The 22,500-nt window shown below is 38.6% G+C and overlaps 1 long non-coding RNA gene across 2 annotated transcripts in view; it reads left to right on the forward strand.

Moving 5' to 3' along the window:
* LOC133636297 (uncharacterized) overlaps window positions 1-22,500 on the forward strand; it is a 206,861-nt gene that overhangs the window by 37,038 nt on the left and 147,323 nt on the right. For both annotated transcript variants that reach the window (XR_009822213.1, XR_009822214.1), the window contains exon 3: window positions 9,763-9,899. This is a non-coding gene — a long non-coding RNA (uncharacterized LOC133636297). The remainder of the gene's footprint in view (window positions 1-9,762; window positions 9,900-22,500) is intronic.

Genomic DNA, 22,500 nt, shown 5'->3' on the forward strand with positions numbered 1-22,500 from the left:
TGTAGCGTCCCGGAAGAGTTAGTGCTGCAAGGGGTTCTGGGTATTTGTTGTGTTGTGTTTATGTTGTGTTACGGTGTGGATGTTCTCCCGAAATGTGTTTGTCATTCTTGTTTGGTGTGGGTTCACAGTGTGGCGCATATTTGTAACAGTGTTAAAGTTGTTTATACGGACACCCTCAGTGTGACCTGTATGGCTGTTGACCAAGTATGCATTGCATTCACTTGTGTGTGTGAAAAGCCGTAGATATTATGTGACTGGGCCGGCACGCAAAGGCAGTGCCTTTAAAGGCCTACTGAAATTATTTTTTTAAATTTAAACGGGAATAGCAGATCCATTCTATGTGTCATACTTGATCATTTCGCGATATTGCCATATTTTTGCTGAAAGGATTTAGTAGAGAAAATCGACGATAAAGTTTGCAACTTTTGCTCGCTGATAAAAAAAAGCCTTGCCTGTAGCGGAAGTAGCGTGACGTCACAGGAGCTAGTATTCCTCACAATTCCCCGTTGTTTACAATGGAGCGAGAGAGATTCGGACCGAGAAAGTGATGATTACCCCATTAATTTGAGCGAGGATGAAAGATTTGTAGATGAGGAACGTTACAGTGAAGGACTTGAGAGGCAGCGATGGACGTATCTTTTTTCGCTCTGACCGTAACTTAGGTACAAGCTGGCTCATTGGATTCCACACTCTCCTTTTTCTATTGTAGATCACAGATTTGTATTTTAAACCACATGGGATACTATATCCTCTTGAAAATGAGAGTCGAGAACGCGAAATGGACATTCAGTGCCTTTTATCTCCACGACAATACATCGGCGAAATGCTTTAGCTACGAGCTAACGTGATAGCATCTTGCTTTAACTGCATATAGAAACAAAAGAAATAAACCCCTGACGGGAAGTATAGATAGAAAATCAACAATATTATTAAACCGTGGACATGTAAATACACGGTTAATGCTTTCCAGGCTGGCGAAGGTTAACAATGCTGTGTTAACGACGCCATTGAAGCTAACTTAGCAACCAGACTGCACAGAGCTATGCTAAAAACATTAGCTCTCCACCTACGCCAGCCAGCCCTCATTTGCTCATCAACACCCGTGCTCACCTGCGTTCCAGCGATCGGCAGAAGGACGAAGGACTTCACCCGATGCGTTTGGCGGCCCGGAGACGTAGGAAGTCAAGGTGAAGTCGGCGGCTAGCGCGGCTAGCGCTCCAACAAAGTCCTCCTGGTTGTGTTGCTGTAGTCCGCTGCTAATACACTGATCCCACCTACAACTGTCTTCTTTGCAGCCTTCATTGTTCATTAAACAAATTGCAAAAGATGTCCAGAATACTGTGGAATTATGAAATGAAAACAGAGCTTTTTGTATAGGATTCTACGGGGTACCATAACTTCCGTTACTCGGACTTCGTCACGCGCATACGTCATCATACCGCGACGTTTCAGCCGGATATTTCCCGGGAATTTTAAAATGTCACTTTATGAGTTAACCCGGCCGTATTGGCATGTGTTGCAATGTTAAGATTTCATCATTGATATATAAACTATCAGACTGCGTGGTCGCTAGTAGTGGCTTTCAGTAGGCCTTTAAGGTTTATTGGCGCTCTGTACTTCTCCCTACGTCCGTGTAGGGAGAAATTTACTTTTTGAAACCGATACCAATAATTTCCGATATCACATTTTAAAGCATTTACCGGCCGATAATATCGGCACTCCGATATTATCGCACATCTCTAAAAGGAGCACTAAAATGTCTGTTAAATATGTTTCTGAGATAAAGCAGGATCTTAAAATGCATAATCATGTGATGACTTCATTGAAAAATTCAAGTTGTATGCATGTACAAATGGTTAAAAACGTTAAGTTTGTTGTGTTGCTGAGTTCTAGGGCCATAAATGAAGGATTCAGGCCCGGCATGGGACTGACGGGCTTATGTATGCTCTCCAGTGCAAACACAGGATGCGTGAGTGCGCCGCGCTGAAAATACCGCCGGCCAAGGAATATCCAAAAATATCAAGTGTTGGCCTCGAGAAGCCGTAAAGGTCAAACTCTCGCGGCGCTCGCTCCTGCGGAATCAAACACGGCGCTCCGGCATGCTGCGAGAGGGGGAGGGCAGCGGAAGGTGTTATGTTGCAGCCTGGTGCCAGGGGAGCTGCAAGGCCTGGCACTGAGGTGTGTGTGTGTGTACATGTACGTGTACGTGTAGGTGTAGGTGTGCGCACATCACTGTGGAAGTGGGGTGAGATGAATAAAGGACAGTCTGCCAGTCGGGAGGCCACAGATCAACATAACGCCAGGGATGATTTCCTCACCCGTCACTCTCTGATGCTAATCACATGTAAATGTGTGTGACTTAGCAGTCAGAATGTGTGTCACATCTCTGACATGACAAATCAACCACACTGCTGCACTACTAAGCTCCTTCAACGACTATATTCCTGTACAAATCATGTACTTACTGTATTTTACGCACCATAAGGCGCACTGCCGATGAGCGGGTCTAATCAGGTCTATTTTCATATATAAGGCGCACTGGATTATAAGGCGCATTAAAGCTAAGGCTGCAGCTAACGATTATTTTTCTATCGATTAATCTATAGGTTATTTTTTCGATTAATCGGTTAATCTATAGATTATTTTTTTTCGATTAATCTATAGATTATTTTTCCTTTTACCGATTATTTTTTTATTCAAAATGAAGATGAAAAAATAAATGTAGGCCCCTTTTTTCAAAAGGCATGGCTTTTATTTACAAAAAAAAAGAAGTATGGCCACTCAGTCAACATTGACAACAACATGACTAAATATTCTGTAACAATGTAAACATTTAAAACTTTTAACATTTAACAAAATTAAAAGTAGCTTATTTGCTTTTTAATGTGCAAATATAAAAGTCAACATCCAGTGCAAATCTTAATATTCTGCAATAGTATAAGCATTTCAAAAGTAAAAGTATTGCTTATTTTGCTTTAAAATGTGCAAAAATAAAGATAAACATCCAATACAAAAAAGTGCAAAACGAAATATTCTGTAACAACAGTGTAAACATTTCAACAAAAGTGAAAGTATTGCTTATTTGCTAAAATGTGCAAAAATAAAGATAAACATCCAATACAAAAAAGTGCCAATCTAAATATTCTGGAGCACTGTAAACATTAAGTATTGCTTTTAAAAATAGCAAAATAAACATCCAGTCCAACACAGTACACAATAACCAATTCTACTCATTCCAGTGAGTGACTAACAGTTGTAATGAAGAAAGGTTAGCATGTGTACATGCTCTGCTTCTTTTCTTGTTTAAAATATTCCCAGCAGCTGAAAATAGGCGCTCAAAAGGGGTCGATGTGGCTGGAACTGAGAGGTAATTAGCCAAAAATTAACAAAAGGAAAAGGAAAATGCAATTGCTATGCAAAACGAAAGTAAAACTGAACTGGCTACAAAGTAAACAGGAACAGAATGCTGGACGACAGCAAAAACTTACGGCGTCCACAAAGTACATCCGTACATGATGTGACAATCAACACTACAACAGTTTAAAACAAATAAAGTGCACTTTGTCAGATTGTCAGAGATTTTAAAACAAGCTATTAATGCACTTTTGTGCATGATGTCACTAAGATGACATAGCCAATCAACACTCAATTAAAGTGCACTTATTGTACAGAACGCCACTACAATAGTTTAAAACAAATAAAGTGCACTTTTGTGCATGATGTCACACAAGATATTTCAATAAGTGTCAAATAAAAATGAGCTGCATGATAGGAAATCAAATAGTGTATGTCCTTCACTATGTGGTGGGTTACTGCGGACGTTAGCTCCTTCTGTTGTTGACTATTTGTTTCATACGGTGTTGATGTGGAAATGGTTGCTTGGGCATTTTGTGGGTGTGGCACCGAACAGAGATGTTGACATGCAGAGTTTCAAGCACTCTTCATTCTCTAGCGGGTGACGTAATGCTACTTTTTGTAGCAACACTTTTGCCGCATACTTGACATATTACGGTTGTCTGTTCGACATCTTCCCGCTTGAAGCCAAACCACCGCCAGACGATGGACCCCCTGCTGTTTTTCCTGGGAATTAATTCTTCTTCCTTCATTTGTTACCAGATTGGCACCTTCTTTCTCTCGTGTTACCACTCGCACCGCACCGTTAGCACCACAGCTACGACGTTACCCACGCTGCTACGTCTCTGCTCCGCGAGGGCGTATGACGTTGCACGCGCGACTGTATGTGACGTACGTTAGAAGGTGCGCTTGTTTTATGTCTCTGTGAGAAGGAGAGACAAGAAAGAGTGAGAAGAGCCTGTAGTGTAATGCCCGCAGCTAAAAGCAACTGTGTGAGAACGTATACTCCAATATCACAATATAGTCACTTTCTATATCGCACAGAGACAAACCCGCGATATATCCAGTATATTCCATATATCACCCAGCCCTACTTTAAAGAAACTTACTTTATTTGTCGCCATGGAGGCCAGGATTAGTGATTTAGAAGTAGCTAAAATGGATGGATGTTAGCTGCTAGCTAGCTAGCCATGTCTTAAAGTACCTCTTCCTGAGGGTGTTTCAGTGTTATAACTTCGCCTTTATCTTTACTTTTTACACCAAAATGCATCCATTCTCCCTTTTCTGGCTACACACTGTCTGTTTGTATGTACTCTGTGTGTGTGTGCTGCCGAACATGCTCCTCTACTTGTAAAACCAGCAATGTCATGACGACGACGCGCCATCCTGCCCGTTAAAAAAACAAACGGGGAACTGGTACTTTTTAAACAGAGTATAGCACCATTTTTGATTCATTAGTACCGCCATACTATACTAGTACCGGTATACCGTACAACCCTAGAATGCACGTAAGAAATATGACCCCCCGGCCTTGAGTTAGACACCTGTGCTATTTAGTATAGATAAATATTGCCGTATAATGTAGTAAAATGTCAAAGTAATATTAACATTTCTATATTTGGCTGTGTGGTACGAGCTGTAATATTATATGTAGCATTGAAAACAAGAAGACGTTTAGAAGGAAAATAAACCCTTACGATATATCCTATACTATTATGATGTCATGTATACTTTACAGGGAATATTGATACTGGTAGTAGTACAACAACATTGGGTTGAGAATAGTACAAAGTATTTAAAGGCAGCTAAATGCATCACTATTTTGAGTGTAGGTTCTGTTTAGTGGATATACCAGGATGCAACGGGCCACCCTGTACTTGTAATGCAGGGCTGTCTTCATTTTTGGCCGATTGGGGGGCCCATTTTTTTATTACAACAAATATATTATCTCTGTGTGTAGGAGCCACATTCTAATATTTATTTTCATGTTAATACGTCAGGTGTCCACAGGTGGCAGTATGACATTGGATGTATAAGCACAGGTGTAAGGAGTTAGGAATCAGGCATTAAGTGAAAGATTATTAATAGATGATCAAATGAACTGGAAATCTCATATACAAAACATACAACATAAGGTGGCAAAAAACATTTCAATAATGAATAAAGCAAAATACGTCCTGGGCCAAAAATCACTTCATATTCTCTACTGCTAGCTAGTGTTACCATATCTGAGTTATTGTGCAGAAATATGGGGAAATAACTACAAATGTGCGCTACATTCGTTAACCGTGTTAGAAAAAAGATCAGTTAGAATAATACATCATGTTGGATATAGAGAACATACAAACGCTTTATTTATTGAGTCAAAAATATTAAAGTTCGGTGATTTCGGTATCTTCTGTTTTCCATCAGTTTGAGCCGGTGTCCTTTTCTTTTTTAAATGACACAGTTAGTCATATGAAGCCCTCTGGTTCTCCTGCAGACTCCCTCCCACCTCGCCTGTTTAAGGAGGTACTTGCTACTATTGGATCAAGTGTCCTTAACATTATCAATAGTAGCCTCTCTTCTGGAATAGTTCCAGTAGAGTTTAAACATGCAGTGGTACGACCTCTACTTAAAAAACCAAGCCTCGACCCCTCTCTCCTCTCTAACCTTAGACCTATCTCTAATCTTCCATACATTTCCAAAATATTAGAGAAGGTTGTCTACAGTCAGTTGTTGCCCTTCTTAGAGGATAATGCTATCACTAGGGATGATGTTTGATAAGGAATTATCGAGTTCGAGCCTATTATCGAATCCTCTTATCGAACCGATTCCTTATCGATTCTCTTATGGAGTCCAGATAGGTTGTTGTATATGGAAAAAAACACACAATATTTGGTTTAACAAAAGCTCACTTTTATTATATAGTAAAAAAATAAAATCTAATAAATAAATAAATATTGACTGTTACCCCCCTAAAAAAATAAAATAAGATAAATGAATATTGACTGTTGTTACCCAAAGTATATTAAGTGGGATTTTTCAGAGAAACAAATATATACAGTAAAACAAAAACAAGCTGTCTCTGTGATCACTATAGGTGTATAAATAATAATATAGTGTTAAATAAAATCAGTCCCTTGGGCACAAAACTGAAAATAATACAGCTCTCCAAAAAGTGCACTTCTGCTGCTATTTGACATAACTGTTTGTTATGATGCTTTGACATTTTTGCACTTTATTTCTTTATTGAAAGAACATTCTATGAAGAGAAAAGTTATTTGCAAATGTGTTTACAATGCTAAAAAATGAAAAGTTAAAGCTAAAAAAATAAATACACTTTATTGAGTTAACATTATTTCTTTATAGGGGGAAAAATGTTATGAGCTAGAGAATATAACAACTACACTACCCAGCATGCAACGGGAGTTACGAGCATGCGCGGTAGCCCTGAAAAGTGTTGCATGTTGCCACGCTGTGAAAGTAAACGTCAAGAACTCAGCCAACACGCCTCGTCTGCATTATTTATAATTAGACCGACAACACATCTACAGTGTGATTTTGTAACGTTTACAAGGAAAGAAAAACAAAAGTTAAAAAAGGGAGATGTGTTGTATATATATGTATGTGCTGCGGTGTCATATATGTTGTATATATATGTATGTGCTGCAGTGTCATATATGTTGTATATATATGTATGTGCTGCGGTTGTTTTAAGAAGGTTGCGACAGCTGCCGTAAAGGAGGTGCGTTGCTAGCCTGGTTGCTATGTTTCCGGTTGGTGGTAAAAGTGTTGGTCATGTGTTTTACCCTGCTAAAATCTCTCAGTAAAGTTATTCGATGGATTATAGCTTTTGTTTTTAACTTTATTACACCTTGGAGTGCTTTTTCCCGTCCATTGTTTTCCTGCTTTCGCTATCTGCGCCTAATGACTGAGCTACGTGACGTCATTTATTGTGATGTCCCACGGAGCATTTCTGGTCGGGACGGGATTCGAATAAAGAATCAACTCTTTTCCTTTACTATAGTGGTCTCGATAACGGGTACCGGTTCTCAAAAAGGGATTCGAGTCCGAGGACTCGGTTCTTTTCTTATCAAACAACCGGGAAAACCGGTTTCGAGTATCATCCCTAGCTATCACTGAGCTGTTCCAGTCCGGTTTTAAAGCCCTCCACAGCACAGAGTCAGCGCTTCTAAAAGTTTTTAACGACATCCTCCTGTCAACTGATTCTGGTAAATATGTTGTCCTGGTGCTTTTAGATCTGTCTGCTGCTTTCGACACCGTCGACCACGCCACCTTAATCACTTGTCTTGAGAACTGTGTGGGCATTAGGAGCGCCGCCCTCAACTGGTTCCCGGTCGTACCTAACTGACAGGAGTTTTTGTGTAAAAATAGACAGTTTTATGTCTTCCACAGCTCCTTTACCACATGGGGTTCCCCAGGGCTCAATCCTTGCCCCAATCTTATTTGCGCTTTACCTTCTCCCCCTTGGTTCTATTTTTAGGAAGTACAGTATTGCATTTCATTTTTATGCCGATGATTGCCAGATTTATTTTCCCATGGCACAAAATAACACGGTTCGACGTCTTATTGACTGCCTACACGACATCAAAGCCTGGCTTTCAGCTAACTTCCTGAGCCTAAATGAAGACAAAACAGAAGTTATGTTGTTCGGTCCAAGTCGCTCTCCCTCCCCCAACGTTGACCTCGGCACTCTGACCCCGTATCTCAGCGACTGTGTCACAAACCTGGGGGTAAAGTTCCACTCAGATTTTAAATTCGAAAAACAAATCAGCAGCGTCGTTCAAAAAAGCTTTTATCAATTACGCCAAATAGCAAAAGTGAAACCGCTTCTATCAGGACATGATCTCGAGAAATTAATCCACGCCTTTATCTCGACTCGTCGTGACTACTGCAATGCCCTGTATGTAGGCATTAGCCAGGCCTGCAGCTCGTGCAGAACTCTGCTGCTCGTCTGCTAACACAGACCTGCAGACGTGAGCACATCACCCCTATATTAGCGTCCCTTCACTGGCTTCCTGTGCGTTACAGAATCAACTTTAAACTCCTTTTATTTGTTTTTAAATGTCTAAACAACCTCGCGCCAACATATCTCTCCGACTTCCTTCAGCCTTACTGCCCCCCCGATCCCTAAGATCAGCCGATCAGCTGCTACCGACGGTCCCTGACACAAGGCGGACGCTTAGAGGTGACAGAGCGTTTGCTGCTGCTGCTCCCAAGCTCTGGAACGACCTACCTCTGAGTGTTAGACAAGCCTCCTCTCTTAAAAACATACTTTTATTCCATGGCTTTTAACACTGAGTGATATCCATCCTGCAATGGCGCCACATAATACACCTGCTGTGAACCTGCTTTTATGTTTTATTTTATTTATTTATTTATTTTTTATCGTGTTCTGTTTGTGTTGTGTTGTGTTGTGTTTGCTCGGTACTCGTATTATCTTTTAACCTGCCCATTGTACAGCACTTTGGCTAGCCCTGTGGTAAATTTTAAATGTGCTTTATAAATAAAGTTGATTTGATTTGATTTGGTAAAATTGCAAACAGCTAAAATGATGTACTAAGCAAACTATAACCTGCTACCCAAGAATGTACGACAATTCTTCTCAACTAAAGAGGAGAAATACTGTACAACCTTAGAGGAAAAAATAATTTTAAACATTTGTTTGCACGTACAACACTTAGAACCTTTAGCATATCAGTATGTGGAATTAAATGATGGAATGGATGAAGTAAAGAAGTTAAACATTGTACTGATTTGTTAAGATATTAAGAGATTGTTCAAAATAATAGTGTTTACAAAGTACAAAGAAGAAGAATTATGAGAAATACTTTCAACCTTATTGAGAGTAAGACATTCTTCATCTCAGTATGTTAATAATGACTGAATTAATTAATTACATATTACAAAACTGTTGCGTATACCAATTCACAGGTGTTATTTTATTATATAAAAAGGTCAGTAAATGATTCTATATATTTGTAAACGCTCTGAAGTGGGAAAGGGGTAGGATTAAATAAGCTTTGCTTCTTCCTACTACTTTTCGGACATGATGTCAAGTGAAATGATATGAAATTGTGATGTATTATACTGAAAGAAAGAGCATGTGTTTTGTTGAGTTTTTTAGCCTGATCTTCCACTTCAATCTGTTTTGGTGTTTTAGCAACAGTTGTTTATTTCTCTTACCAGTACAGTCTTGTTTGGTTTTGTCACATTTCATCTTATTAAAGTGGAATTTTTTCCCAACTCGTTAAGATGTACCACTGTGACTACTTGGTCACTACACAAGTAAATAAATCCATCTTATGGAGAAGACGAGTAAGAAGTCTGATATTTTGGAAAAAGGAAACAATAACCTGCATTTATTGAGAAAAGGACACAAGTAAACCTTTGGTGAACTTTCAGGACACCTTTTGGACAAGTCCTCCGGAAAGTTGGCGTGCTGATTACCTGCATGACACGTATGGAGCTTCACGTCCACCATCCACCATCCACCATCCAGCAAATGTATATGAAGCACCACTTCCAACAAGACATCTCCGGTGAGTGCAATCATTCCATATTTTCTAGACGCTTTGGATCACCTTGGATGCGCTGCAGCGTCATACCTCTTCCTGTCACTCACTCAGGTTTAAAGTTCATTGACTGTGTGAGTGTGTTAATGTTTCTACAACTTTGAATGGCTTTGCTGTACGTAAGGGCTGTGACAGTAAATCACAGCTCAGCACCTTTCTTAAAGTGACAGTACACCTTTTCAAATGAGCGGAATGCAACGGGTTAATGCTGAAGCCGGCTCAACAGTGGGAGATGTCTCAGAGAAAGGAAGGAGGAAATCTACTCTTAAATGATTGGACAATTCCAAAAGGAAAGCAGATCATTTTTTGTACAGAAAAGAAAATTAAAGACACAAATGTAACTAAAATGTAATTGATGTTCAACATAATCTAAAAAAGTTTAAACAGATATGTCTAAATACATTTGAATATTCTCTCCCAAGAGGAGCGAAGAAGACAGTAAATATGATTTCTATGGAGGACCAATCGGGACAAAATAAATAAATATTTAAGTAATTACCTAAATGTGTCAATTAATAATTGGTATTAAATAAATTACAATTAAATGCGTCATTATATTATTCAATGTGCAATTACATTGTTTTCACAATTTTATAAATTAATTCATTATTTAATTTCATGATTTCTCTAATTTGACAATTTGATTATTTCACAATTTATTTCAAATAATTCACCATTTAATAATGTTTTAAAATTATTTCATGAACGCGTGTGTTCAGCATTCCATGAATTTTAGCCATCAAAGACTCTAACACCTGATGAGTTAGCCAGCACTTCCCCTTGGACCAGAGAAACAATGATGGGACTATACTGTATTTATGTTGTACCTTGATAGCTGACTTCACCAATAAAACCAGTTCATGAAGCACTGGTTCTGTCAGATTCACCTATCAAAGTCAGTGGGCGGGGCTAACACAAACCTAGTCTAATCATTGCATTCGTCGAATGCTGAATCAGTGTTTCCCCCAGAACATTTGTTAGTTAAGGTGGTGTCTCTCCAGGGGGAGAGGGTGCGTCACCCGGGACAGGCAGACGGACGGAGAAGGGGGTGGGTGGGTGTAAGGAACAGTGTAATTTGGCGCGTGAAGAAGCCTACAACTTTTGGTTGTGTTTTCCACTCCGTATGCTGAATGGCAATATACGATATATATCTCAATATTTTTCCCGTAAAGTAAAAACAAAACACAAAACAGTCCTAGTTACCTGAGATACTAAGTATGTCATTATTATGACTTAGTAAGTCAATATTTTGACTTAGTAATTTACTAAGTCAAAATAAGGACTTACTAAGTCAAATTAATGACTTACTGTAAATAAGCGTTTGCAATAAGCATGCGAACACATGCTAACTTTTTTTAGCCCATTTTTCAAACGTACATCGACAAGTCATATGACTTGATGCCTGCCGCATTCTCACTGTTGGCATGCTAACGTTAGCATTTCTGTTCTGCTTATCAACTCCAGTATCGCCCCCTTGTGGCTGAAAATTGTAACGGTCATAACTTCCTTGCACGTGCTCCGATTTTCCTGAAATTTTTTAACGATGGATCGGGGCTGTATCACTGCTTTAATTTAGTTTTTTGTACCCTTGACGTTGGTGTCTTTCTAGTTTGATGTAATTTTGCAGTTCTTTCTTCCGCATTCCCAGAGTAGGAGCACTCAAAGTCCAAAATGTGTATCTGGTTATATTTTAAGTACGCACCATTTAGGTTACATTCATTCCCAGCACTCTTGCCCTTTTATCTTGTACAGGTGTACTTTTTAAAGAAGGTGATAATATAGCATATTAATTGTCCTCTTTTTAAGCCTAGAAAAACAAGTGTATGATTTGTGTGCAATTTGATGTCAGGCAGTGATCACAAAGTGCCGCTTGAAGCAACTCATAACAGTCCAACCAAAACAAACTCCACACATCTTTATTACATCATCGTTAAAAGTTTGCTGTCTAAATGGCACATTTCCTCTTTTTAAGAGCCACTTCAGCGCGCTGAGTGCTTGAGCGCGCCGCAATTAAAAGTGATTAAAAGAATGTTTCACACTATGTTAATAATAGAGGCCTTCTCTCAAAGGTGTTGAATACATAACTGCGTGAATAATACATCCGTTACTGGAAATTTCACATGCAAGTGAAGTCCTTTGTAAAAACTTATGTTGACTCCCTCAAAAAAAAAATTCAATTTGTCTCTTTTTTTTTTCTCCTCAACATCCGACAGAACACATTCAAAACATGCATCCACCTAAATATCAATTTATGAATGATATTCATAAAGTGTTCCTAATAACGGCGTTATATAAGAACCAGTAATGAGTAACCAAACTAATTTAAGGTCCGTTAGCTATAACTTGATGTAACGTGGCACGCTACGCTTGATGTGGTTTTATGTCAACAACAAGACGGCGTCTTAAAGGCCTACTGAAAGCCACTACTACCGACCACGCAGTCTGATAGTTTATATGCCAATACGGCCGGGTTAGATTACTGAAGTGCAATTTTAAATTTTGCGCAAAATATCCTGCTGAAAACGTCTCGGTATGATGACGTTTGCGCGTGACGTCACGGATTGTAGAGGACATTTTGGGACAGTATTGTGGCCAGCTATTAAGGCGTCTGTTTTCATCGCAAAATTCCACAGTATTCTGGACATCTGTGTTGGTGAATCTTTTGCAATTTGTTCAATGAAAAATGGAGACAGCAAAGAAGAAAGCTGTAGGTGGGAAGCGGTGTATTAGCGGCCGGCTGCAGCAACACAAACACAGCCGATGTTTCATTGTTTACATTCCCGAAAGATGACAGTCAAGCTTTACCATTGGCCTGTGGAGAACTGGGACAACAGAGACTCTTACCAGGAGGACTTTGAGTTGGATACGCAGACGCGGTACCGTGAGTACGCAACTGCGGCTTCCAAACATTTGATCGCTTGCCCGTACGTGCGTGCCGCTATGTGCATGTCACGTACGTAACTTTGGGGAAATATATGTGCTGTATGAACTTTGCGGAGGTGAAAGGTACTTTGGGCTGTGGGATTGAGTGTGTTGTGCGGGTGTTTGATTTGTATTGGTGGGTTATATGGACGGGAGGGGGGAGGTGTTTTTATGCAGGATTAATTTGTGGCATATTAAATATAAGCCTGGTTGTGTTGTGGCTAATAGAGTATATATATGTCTTGTGTTTATTTACTGTTTTAGTCATTCCCAGCTGAATATCAGGTCACACCGCCTCTCACAGCATCTTCCCTATCTGAATCGCTTCCACTGCCCTCTAGTCCTTAACTCTCACTTTCCTCATCCACAAATCTTTCATCCTCGCTCAAATTAATGGGGAAATCGTCTCTTTCTTGGTCCGAATTGCTCTCACTGCTGGTGGCCATGATTGTAAACAATGTGCAGATGTGAGGAGCTCCACAACCTGTGACGTCACGCTACTTCCGGTACAGGCAAGGCTTTTTTTATCAGCGACCAAAAGTTGCGAACTTTAACGTCAATGTTCTCTACTAAATCCTTTCAGCAAAAATATGGCAATATCGTGAAATGATCAAGTATGACACATAGAATGGATCTGCTATCCCCGTTTAAATAAGAAAATCTCATTTCAGTAGGCCTTTAAGCGCAGCGAGTTCAATACAGGAAGTAACTTTTGACTTATGACTAGAATGAACTTTATCAAATAGGAAGAGGCAACATCATACTGTGACACGACGGTAATAATCACGAACCGCAAATCCGTGATCCACAATAGAAAAAGGAGAGAGTGTGGAATCCAATGAGCCAGCTTGTACCTAAGTTACGGTCAGAGCGAAAAAAGATACGTCCTTCACTGCCTCTCTAGTCATTCACTCTAACGTTCCTCATCCACAAATCTTTCATCCTCGCTCAAATTAATGGGGTAATCGTCGCTTTGTCGCTCCGAATCTCTCTCGCTCCATTGTAAACAACGGGGAATTGTGAGGAATACTAGCTCCTGTGACGTCACGCTACTTCCGGTACAGGCAAGGCTTTTTTTTTATCAGCGAGCAAAAGTTGCAAACTTTATCGTCGATTTTCTCTACTAAATCCTTTCAGCAAAAATATGGCAATATCGCAAAATGATCAAGTATGACACAGAATGGATCTGCTATTCCTGTTGAAATAAAAACAATTCATTTCAGTAGGCCTTTAAGTCTTATTTATGTCTTATACATTAGTATTTGTATTATTTGATATCATATTGTGGTGATTATTAAAGCAATTTGCTAAGCGAGACTTCTGTTTCCAGTTTAAGGGTGAACAAAGCTAACAACACGGCAGGGAATCTTGGCGCGGCAATCAAGTTGACCAACTTTTCGATGCACTTGTTCTTCAACCACTGCCTCGTCAATAACACATCTCCACATTGTTCATTTGGTGCGAGCGACATCAAAAGGCGAGATCTAGCAGCCCCTGGGCTAATGCTAACAAGACTGCTATCAGTATCAAGTGAGGATGAGCTTCCTCTTCGACATATTTACGCCACATTGGTTAGCCTTTGGAGTGAGCGATGTGGAATGACGCCACGGAATGCTAACGTGGCTAATGGTCGTAGATGGTGGCAGAACAACTTAACATCTTTGGTTTCTGCACATGGAGAGATAAATTACTAATAATGTATGTGATGAAGTATTTTTACGTCGTGGTTGTGTTGTAGTGACCGGGTGATGCTTGGAGGATCTGTATACTGTATTCTATAGTAAACACACATTTAAAGCTATTATAGTGGGTGTAAAAGTGACAATATGAATGCTATTTCATCTTTAAAGGGCTTTAAATATGTGAAAAAAATACATATTTAGGTCGCAAGCTGTTTTTTTTTTTAATGATCTATGAAAAAATGTAATGTATTAATAATAATTCTAGTTTGTGGGATTTGTTTACAACAGTCAGGCCTGTAACTAATTAGCCTCGATTGGACGGGATGGCCCTCATGTGATATTATTGGGGAGTTGGAAGCCATTAGGGCGGGACGAAAACAAGTTGCACGCTTGTTAGTGTGATTGTTGTTGCAGCACGCACACACACACACACACACACACACACACACACACACACACACACACACACACACACACACACACACACACACACACACAGACACACACACACACACACACACACACTGTTGTAGTGTGAAGTCAGCTGAGGTCATGATGATGATTTTATGAAAGCAAAGCATTTCAGATGAACTATTCATGAAGGCAGGCCGCATTAGTCCGCCTCTTTTTGCCGGAACGTTTAATTAGTCCTGACTAATTCAGCGTTTCAAACGCAACAAGAGGGGAAAAGAAACGCGCATTGATGGCGTGCGATCACTAGAGCCGCGCCCTCGGGGCCTTTTGAGTTTGAACATTGTTGCTTTTAAAAAATGCTTTTCTTCTCCTTCCGCCTGGAGACTAATGCGTGCGAAGAGGAGGGGCTGAAACAGGAAGTGATGGAGGGTGACTTAAGGTGAGCCGGCGAGGTGATGACACCCGGGTGAAAGCGGCGCTCTGGGATGGATGTTGTGATGTGTCGCTTTGATTCCTGTCAACACCACTTTGGCCCCGCCCCCTCGCTCTAACTCGCTGCTGGCATCAGACCTGCGCTGCACTTTGGTGTCCAGCACTTTCCCCTTGAAATATTCTTTTAACACCACATTTGCATTAATCACAGATGATGACTTCAAATGTGCTTAAGAAATAAGAAAAGACCCCAATATTTGTGGCCACAATGTCATCTAGGAACGTTTTGAAACGTTTGCCTGGATTTGTTGGCCCTCAACTTTGAAATGTTTGGCCCTTCAGGTCAGAATGTTGAATGTTTGAAGTCTCGTCTTAAAACCCACTTTTATTCTCCGAGTCTTGTGGTCCTCTGCGTCTTTTATTGTTTTATTCTATGACCTTATTTTCCAGACCATAGGGCACACCGCTGATGAATGGTCTATTTTTTATCTTTTTTGATATATTAATAAGGCGCATTAAAGGAGTCATATTATTATGCATTTTTTCCTAACTGTAAAAGACTTCCTTGTGGTCTACATAACATGTGATGGTGGTTCTTTGCTCAAAATGTTGCAGAGATGATGTTTTACACGTCATCTTCAACTCACTTTCTGACAGTCTCTTCAGGATGCGCCGTTTTGTGGGCGGTCTTATTTACGTGCCTCCACTTGGACAGCGTCTTCTCTCTTTGTTGTAGCGGTGTAGCGTGCAAGGACGGGAGTGGAAGAAGTGTCAAAAGATGGCGCTAACTGTTTTAATGACATTCAGACTTTAGAGCAGAGCAGAGCAGAGCAGGCTTTATTTGTCCATTCTTAACATGTACAAGACACATAAGAACTGAAATTACATGTTCGGCACAATCCCGCTAAGAGCAGACATACGTTACAGGGAGACAAGACGGGACCGCCAACGGATCAGCCACTTAGGGCGCTCCTTAAAAAGGTGGGAAAAAGGTGACATTGGGAAAGGGGGGAAGAGTAAAAAAAATATCAGTCTGAGGCTGGACCCTCAGGAATGGTCCAGACTGAGTCAGAGGAAAAAACCTCACATAGCAGTGGTGAAGGCGTTGATTTGGGGAGGGGTGTGTAGCAGGGAAAAATGCGACCACCCTCACCAAGAGGCAAGACAATAACGGAGCAGCATCTCTTCATCCGGAAACAACAAGACCGGAAATGTGTCCCGTGAAAAACCGTCCAACCGGAACTCTCTAATAACTAAAGTTCCTTGGGTGAATAATGTAAAGTCACTACACCGGTAGGTTTTAGTGCTTTCATGGTGAGTTTACTGACAGATATAAGTAAGAACTTTACACTACTTTATATAAGAAATGGCAACAGTGGAGGATGAATGTCACATAACAAGAAGATAGAGAAAGAGAAGAACATTATCGACTACGGAGTCGGCACGGACTACAAAGGCGGATGAGCGCGCATTTTTTCAGGATTTATGCAGATCCCAAAAACCAGTAGTACCAGAAGGTAAGAAAAGTTGTTTTCACCTAATATTGCGAAACAAAACACCACATAATATGTCTTACCTTATACACACACCATAATAATACTCCTATGTTGAAGCACGGTACAATCCATCAAGCGGTGTGGCTTCATAGCTTACCAAAGTCCTACTAAAACATTTTGATAGATTTTCAAGCGCCGTGTGTAATGTTCTATATTTTCAAAGGAACATATAAAATGTTGGTGTTGTTTACTTGAGTTATATTGCAGTCTACACGTATCTCTTATGTGTGACTGCCATCTACTGGTCACACTTACCATTACAACGTGTACCAAATAAAATAGCTTTTAGGTCGGTAAGCAAAACTAGAATTATTCCATAAATTAGGCGCACCGGGTTATAAGGCGCACTGTCGAGTTTTGAGAAGGGAAAAAAGGACTTTAAGTGCGCCTTATAGTCTGGAAAATGCAGTATATTGATTTGTTTTTATTGTTTTATTGTATTTTATTGATGTGTTATTATTTTATTCTATTATTTGTTTTTTTATTGTTTCATTTTAAATGCTTTTAATTTGATTACTTTTATTGTTTCTTTTTTATGTGCAGACAGTTTTGTTGTTAATAGTGCGATAGAAAAAAAGTGAAATGGATTATTTGAACTTGCTAATAGTTTTATTCAAAGTTATTTCTGGCTGTATTTTGAAATATTTGCTAGCAAAACCGCGAGTCTGCAATAATTTATCTGATTAATCGCATGAGTTAGCTCAATAATTTTGACAGCCTTAATTATTTTTCAACGTTTTTACACAATAAAAAAAAAAGTGAACGTGAAATTTAGTTTATTTTTTTACAGTGCATTACTGTAAATGTACAAACAATACCACTGTTTTGTTTTCGGCGACTGAGCTGTATGTTTTTTACCTTAAAATCCAAGGTCGTTTTTACACTGCATTACCATAAATAGAAAAACGGTACCAATTTTATTTTCTAGGGTAATATTTTGGAAACTGAGCTGACTTTTTTTTTTATAAAATCCTCGTTTTTACAGTGCTTTACTGTGAATGGAAACTCGTACATTTTGACAGCCTTCGTTATGTTTCAACCTTTTGAAATAGGTCTGAGAGGTCCTACACGGTTAAAAATGTTGATTTATGGTAAAAAACTGTTTACTGTAAATGGAAAAACCGTACCACTGTTATTTTTACAGAGACATTCCAGCGACTGAGCTGTTCGTTTTTTTACTGTAAAATCTAAGGTCGTTTTTACAGTGTATTAAACGGTACCACTTCTATTTCTGGGAACAAATTCAGGAAAATTCGCAGATTTTTTTATTTTTTGTAATTTAAAAAAAAAATACAAATCTTCAACAATTGTTTCATACTTTACTATAAATGAAAAAATGATTCAACTTTTATTTTCATGATAACATTTTGGCAAAAATAGATTCGTACCCGAATTGCGATTCTTAACTATTCTGATTCTAAATTGAGTCATGATTTTGAAGAATTTATTTCAATAATTGTTCTTTTTTATATATAAATCTACTTTAAAATATGTTTTTAAGGCCATCTCGCACTTTTACATGTTTACGTCAGCACCCAAAAAGAGTGTTTGTTTTAAGAAAATATATGAATATTAAAATAAAATACATAATAAAAAAATTAAATAAAATAATTAAAACAATTATGATTTTTTTAATTTGCCTTGTAGTTTTCTATAATGCATTATACATTGCCTTTTGTAAAAAATTGTGCTGTATAAAAAATAAAAATAAACTTGCCTTGCCTTACTTAAAATAAAATAAAAAATGTTTTATTATGATTTTATACTAAATAATATTGTATATTGCAATAAGTGATTTTAATTGGAAATTGATTCTGAATTGAAAAGTCACTCCAAGTATTGTATTGTATTTTTTTCGGACATGTTTTTTTTTTTAATTTTAAAGAGGAAAAAAAAGTAAAAAAAAAAAAAAAGAAAAGAAAAAGTAATGTGTTTCCAACATGTATAAAGTTACAATGATTACATCACATGTTAATTTCACATTCCAACATGTCAGAAAAGGAGTAGGTAGAAGCAGGAATGGAATTGAATCATGACGACTGAAGGAAGCAGGAGGACATTTGTCCATGAAAATATAAAGGAGCTGCTGATGGTGTGTTTGATGAAAAAGCAGTCTGTCCACTCCCTCTGGTAAATGCTGCACATTTAATTGTGATACTTCACAAGACTACTGTAGTTGTTTGTTCTACTATATTTTGGGTGGGTAAACGCCAATGAAATGGACTTTAAAGAAATAGCATACTTGCTGGAGCCTCCCTCCTAATGATGATGTTGGACTTGCATTAGCTGGGGGAAAAAGTGTGTGAACACTAGGGATGATGTTTGGTAAGGAATTATCGAGTTCGAGCCTATTATCGAATCCTCTTATCGAACCGATTCCTTATCGATTCTCTTATCGAGTCCATATAGGTTGTTGTATATGGAAAAAAAACACACAATATTTGGTTTAACAAAAGCTCACTTTTATTATATAATAAAAAAATAAAATCTAATAAATAAATAAATATTGACTGTTACCCACCTAAAAAAATAAAATAAAATAAATAAATATTGACTGTTGTTACCCAAAGTATATTAAGTGGGATTTTTCAGAGAAACAAATATATAAGGTAACACAAAAACAAGCTGTCTCTGTGATCACTATAGGTGTATAAATAATAATATAGTGTTAAATAAAATCAGTCCCTTGGGCACAAAACTGAAAATAATACAGCTCTCCAAAAAGTGCACTTCTGCTGCTATTGGAACATAACTGTTTGTTATGATGCTTTGACATTTTTGCACTTTATTTCTTTATTGAAAGAAAATTCTATGAAGAGAAAAGTTGTTTGCAAATGTGTTTACAATGCTAATAAATGAAAAGTTAAAGCTAAAAAAAGAAATACACTTTATTGAGTTAACATTATTTCTTTATGGGGGAAAAATGTTATGAGCTAGAGAATATAACAACTACACTACCCAGCATGCAACGGGAGTTACGAGCATGCGCGGTAGCCCCGAAAAGTGTTGCATGTTGCCACGCTGTGAAAGTAAACGTCAAGAACTCAGCCAACACGCCTTGTCTGCATTATTTATAATTAGACAGACAACACATCTACAGTGTGATTTTGTAACGTTTACAAGGAAAGAAAAACAAAAGTTAAAAAAGGGAGATGTGTTGTATATATATGTATGTGCTGCGGTGTCATATATGTTGTATATATATGTATGTGCTGCGGTGTCATATATGTTGTATATATATGTATGTGCTGCGGTGTCATATATGTTGTATATATATGTATGTGCTGCAGTGTTGTATATATATGTATGTGCTGCGGTTGTTTTAAGAAGGTTGCGACAGCTGCCGTAAAGGAGGTGCGTTGCTAGCCTGGTTGCTATGTTTCCGGTTGGTGGTAAAAGTGTTGGTCATGTGTTTTACCCTGCTAAAATCTCTCAGTAAAGTTATTCGATGGATTATAGCTTTTGTTTTTAACTTTATTACACTTTGGAGCGCTTTTTCCCGTCCATTGTTTTCCTGCTTTCGCTATCTGCGCCTAATGACTGAGCTACGTGACGTCATTTATTGTGATGTCCCCCGGAGCATTTCTGGTCGGGACGGGATTCGAATAAAGAATCAACTCTTTTCCTTTACTATAGTGGTCTCGATAACGGGTACCGGTTCTCAAAAAGGGATTCGAGTCCGAGGACTCGGTTCTTTTCTTATCAAACAACCGGGAAAACCGGTTTGGAGTATCATCCCTAGTGAACACCAACACTTCCATATGGGCAGTTGTCGTGTTGCAGCTTCCTGGCCAGACCACCATTGATGAGAGACGCTTCCAGAAGGCTGCGCTATCTGGCCTCCCTTGGGACATTTTCAGCCCTCCCCAAACCAAAAAAAAAAAAAAAGAATACATAAATACTTGTCATTTGTGATTAATTTTCTAGTTTGCATGGCATGTGTGTGTGACAAATCATTCATGGCGACGTTTACGGCGGCGCTTATGTTTGTGGCGCTGACCTAACTGCGGCGTTAATCATTTGTGCTCACAATTAATCCACATCCTCTACGCTCCGAAGGGTTAACACCACAAATGATTCCCAACCGTCCGGGAAGCCATGTAAGAGCACAGGCAGATTGATGGATTGCTTTGTTTATCAGTCATAAAACTATTAACTTCTGCAGCTATAGGAGGATGTTACCTTCATCAATTGTTCATCAAATGGTGCGTGGAAGACAGATTACTGCACAGATGTCCATTCCTGCTCTTCTCATTACCTGCAATGTGTGTGTATATAAATATATATGTATATATGTGTATAAGTGTATACATGTGCGTGTGTGTGTATATACGTATATGTGTATGCATGTATGTATATAAGTGTATTTGTATATATGTGCATGTGTGTATGTATATATGTGCATATGTGTGTGTATGTATATATGTGTATGTGTTTGTGTGTGTATATATGTAAATATGTGTGTATGGGTATATGTGTGTGTGTATATATGTGCATATGTGTGTGTATGTATATATGTGTATGTGTTTGTGTGTGTATATATGTAAATATGTGTGTATGGGTATATGTGTGTGTGTATATATGTGCATATGTGTGTGTATGTATATATGTGTATGTGTTTGTGTGTGTATATATGTAAATATGTGTGTATGGGTATATGTGTCTGTGTATATATGTGCATATGTGTGTGTATGTATATACGTGTATGTGTTTGTGTGTGTATGTATGTAAATATGTGTGTATGGGTATATGTGTGTGTATATATGTGCATATGTGTGTGTATGAATATATGTGTATGTGTTTGTGTGTGTATATATGTAAATATGTGTGTATGGGTATATGTGTGTGTGTATATATGTAAATATGTGTGTATGGGTATATGTGTGTGTGTATATATGTAAATATGTGTGTATGGGTATATGTGTGTGTGTATATATGTGCATATGTGCGTGTATGTATATATGTGTATGTGTTTGTGTATGTAAATATGTGTGTATGGGTATATGTGTGTGTGTATACATGTAAATATGTGTGTATGGGTATATGTGTGTGTGTATATATGTTAGGGATGTCCCGATCCAGGTTTTTGCACTTCCGATCCGATACTGATACCGGCCTATCCGAGCATGTATTAAAGTTTAAAGTTATTTAGCCTACTTAGTTGTCAGATTCATGTTGAAAAGGGTTTTAGTACTCTTGATAACAACTAGCCAGCTGAATTAGGTGAGTTTGAATAATACACAATGGAGATGTTGACGTGCGGAGTTTCAAACACTCTTCATTTTCTAGCAGGGGACTTTTCAAACGATGCTACATATTAGCAGTAATGCTACTTTTTATAGCAACGCGTTTTCCCCACACTTGACAAATGACGGTTGTCTGTTCGACATATTCCCACTTGAAGCCAAACCACCGCCAGACGATGGACCCCCTGCTGTTTTTCTTGGGAATTAATTAATTCTTCCTTCATTATTACCACTCGCACGGCTGCGCTAGCATCACAGCTAACGTTAGCCATGCTGCTACCTCTCTGCTGGGAGAGTGCGTGTACGTATGTGACGT

The sequence above is a fragment of the Entelurus aequoreus genome, linkage group LG20, assembly GCF_033978785.1.
Source record: "Entelurus aequoreus isolate RoL-2023_Sb linkage group LG20, RoL_Eaeq_v1.1, whole genome shotgun sequence".
NCBI lineage: Eukaryota > Metazoa > Chordata > Actinopteri > Syngnathiformes > Syngnathidae > Entelurus > Entelurus aequoreus.